The sequence below is a fragment of the Lactuca serriola genome, chromosome 4, assembly GCF_051521515.1.
Source record: "Lactuca serriola cultivar US96UC23 chromosome 4, Lser_US96UC23_V15, whole genome shotgun sequence".
NCBI classification, from domain to species: domain Eukaryota; kingdom Viridiplantae; phylum Streptophyta; class Magnoliopsida; order Asterales; family Asteraceae; genus Lactuca; species Lactuca serriola.
Genome location: NC_136411.1, coordinates 67178933 through 67182580, shown reverse-complemented (window position 1 = coordinate 67182580; position 3648 = coordinate 67178933). Strand labels below are relative to the sequence as shown.

The following is a 3648-nucleotide window of genomic DNA, read 5'->3' as shown; positions in this document are numbered from 1 at the left end:
CCAGGCGTTTTCTTTCTCTTTAATTCTGCCCATTTTGGGAGGAAAGTTTGGAACGGTACAAATCCTTCCAAATCTGTTCTCTTCATCTCTTCTCTTCAAAAAAAAAAAAAAAACTAGGGAGCACCCAAACTTCTCTTCTTTCCTTCCAAATCCTCTCACTTCCGTTCTCTTCTTTCGTTAAGTGATACTCAAAAGCGGGGTGTTAGTGAACACCACCCTAATATATAGTGAGTGTCTTGTGAAGTGGTGGCTACCACGGAAGATCACTAAAGGCATTGTGTCTATCTCTCTCTTCTTTATTGGTTGTTCACTAGTGAACACCATCCCCAAAGTATAGTGGGTTGGTTGAGAAGTGGTAAACACCGTCCCAAAGTATAGTTGGTTGGTTGTGAAAGGGCTATGAAATTGTTTTCAAGCGTCTATATGTCGTAAGGATACCGTATAGTTGGTTGGCTGTGAAAGACAATGAAATTGTTTTCAAGCGTCTATATGTCGTAAGGATACCGGATACCTTAGTAGGACGATGCTCTCGCACACCAAACCCTATCCTTTTCCAATATTTTCCCCTCTCTTTCGTTCACACAAAAGAGACGATGGTGCTTTCTGCTTTCATCGCAACGATCCGTCGACGACCTCCTTCCAATTACCCCTCTTACCGTACGACGATCTTCTTCCGGCAACGACTCCTCTTCCAAATCTCTGCGCTTAGGGTTCATCTCTCCTTGGATTCCTCCGATTAGGATTCACCCTGTAAGCAATGGGGCCATACGTGAATAAACCAAGTAAAACTGCCCGATAGTAGATCGCACAATTACAAGGATGAGCTTATGATGAAATATATCATTTTTCTTGTCATAATTTGGTTTGCACTGTAACATTTCCATACAAAACCTGGATTACTTTTATGGACGCATCCAAAAACTCTGTAGTTGACTTGACTTTATAACTCTAACGATTAGGTTAACTTGGAAATCTTAGTTATCTCAGAGTTTGCTCACATGAGATGGTATAAGTTCAAAGTTTGCAAAATCGTTTCCTAGTGGGATTGACCGATTACAGTTACCTAATAAGGTGATTGGTTCTCCCTTGTGCTAACATTGTGTATGCATCTATACAAGGCAACCAGGTTTGTGTGAAAATTTTATAGGGTTAAAACTTTGTGCAGATCAAATTGTGAAGATAAAAAGTGATCCCGTTCATCATAGGCTCTTCTTTGTAATTATGCACCCACTTATCGGGGTGATTTTATCTGGTTTATTAACATATGACCTCATTACTTATCAACAACGAAAGATAGGAACCATTGGATGGAATAGATGATGATTATTTCTCTATGACAATTTGATTGATGGAAGAGTAGTCTATGATGATATCATGAAGGCAACGAATGATTTTCGTGTTGTTTATGGTAATGTGTACAAAGCCACACTACAAACCAACAATGTAGTAGCTGTCAAGAAGTTCCACTCATCATCCGAGAATGTTGATCGATAAAGGTTTCCTTAATGAGGTAGAATCATAAACAAACATGAGGTATCAAAACATAGCTAAACTCTATGGATATTGCTCCGATGCCTATAACTCATATTTAATTTACGAATACATGTAAAAAGAAAGCCTTGGATCAATCTTAAGTACCTTTTATATTAGCTAAAGAATTGAATTGGTTGACAAGTTTCAATTTTATAAAGGCTGTTGCTAATGATTTGGCTTTATATGCATCATGGTTGAGCACCTTCTTGATTATGATTATGAGGCACATATTTCTGATTTTGGGTTGCCCAAACTGCCCAACATATTGATGTGTCTCGAGACAACCTTAGTGGGACCAAGATTCTAAATGTGCAAAAAGTTACACTCTGGTACAAATATTTTAAATGACGTTTTTATTTTAAATTTTGTGAGTTACTCTTTTTCTATTTTATATATTTCAGAAACACCCTGCTGTGACCCCACAAAGCCAACCTCAAGTGCATGCTCTAATTGTTAATAATCCCGCCTCGTGCGCAAGGCTTGGATTGATAACATTGGAGCTCATATCTGTTTTTTCGTTTTATCATTAGTATTTATTTATGTATAGAGTAAATTACATCTTTGGCCCCTGAGTACATCTGATTTGTTCAGTTTTGTCCCCAAAAAGTTTTCTCTTGCAATTTGGCCCTTATTTCGAGGTTTTTGTAACGTTTTTAGTCTTTCTTCCAAATGTAATAACTACATTTTTGGGACCAAAAGTGCAAAAATCGATATACATAGGACCAAAAATAGGAATTTTACTTGGATATGGGTCAAAAACGTTATAAGAACTTCAAATAAGGACCAAAGTTGCAGGAGAAAACATTTTGGCACCAAGATTGCAATAATCAGCTATTACTTAGTGACTGAATATGTAATTTACTTTCAATTTTTTTTCTTGGTATGGCATTTTACTTCGAAAAATTTACTGAATTATAACATTGTACTTTCAATTGTTTTCTTAGTACGGCATTTTACCTAGAAAATTTAACCCAACTATAGCATCATACTTTTAATTGTTATCTTTTTAGGAAATTATATGCTTGAAACAATCGACCCATTTATAGCAGGGAATTTGATGCCTATGTTGTAACTTTATATCTTTTGCAGGACTTGAAAGGTTGTTGCATTTGAAGAACCTTTTTCAAGACTAATCTGCCCTCATTTGGTTTTGGGTGACTTTGAATGAAACATGGAAGTCATGGTGTCTTTCTTTGCCATAATTTTCCCACTCACCACTGTTTGTTATTCATCAGAAAATTCTCCAGGCTTGTCAATGTTAATTACATAGACAACTGGTCTAGGTACATTGAATTTCATTATAGAGCTATTAGAAATCATGAATTACAAATAATAACAGTGTACTTTTAGTTTCTTTTATTTAATTTTTTTTTTTTAGTTTTTTTTTTTTAACCTTTAATAGCAATGTAATTTCATTTGCTTACAAATAATAGCAATGCACTTTTATTCCATACTATTAATAGCAACATACTTGGTTCTTTACTACTAATAATAACACACTAAGATCTCCTTACCCATAATGACCATATATTTAAATTTCTTCAAACATTCACAAAATAGTGAAAGAAATGCCCAATTGACCCTCCACAGGCCTCATAACTTACCTACTGTGTGTGTATATATAAAAAGCTACTGTGTGTGTATATATAAAAAGCGTAAAATAGTTATGTTATATTGAGAAGTGATGAAAATCATAGCAAAACTCATCATGGGTTATTTAGGTAAGAAATATCTTTTTATAAAAAAATACCACATGAATTATGAATTATTTTTATAGTTTTACAACATTTTTTTTACAAAATGGCATTCCCAATGTTTTCTAAAAAGTCCACTTTTAGGACAATGTTGGAAAACCAAACATAGTTGGCCCTTGCGGTTTTTGATTGTTGCAAATGTAGTCCTTGTGTCTAACATCGTTAATAACTAACCTTTTAAGTTAGTATAGAATGACATTTTTACCCCCATTTTGTCTTTTTCCAACTTTATTATGTTGCTCATAAACTAAATCGGTAAGAATATAAACTACATGGACGATTAAGCAAATAAAAAAAAAAATCAAGTCAGAGCCCTAACTCCTTAATTTTCTCTGGCACCCATTGTTTACCCTCCCACAAC

General features: G+C 34.7%; 1 long non-coding RNA gene across 1 annotated transcript; it reads left to right on the top strand.

The window, feature by feature from the left end:
* Positions 1–280: 280 nt before the first annotated feature.
* LOC145101784 (uncharacterized) lies at positions 281–2986 on the top strand. The gene is made up of 2 exons (XR_013705815.1): positions 281–1862; positions 2623–2986. It is a non-coding gene; the product is annotated as an uncharacterized LOC145101784 (long non-coding RNA).
* The last annotated feature ends 662 nt before the right edge of the window (positions 2987–3648 follow it).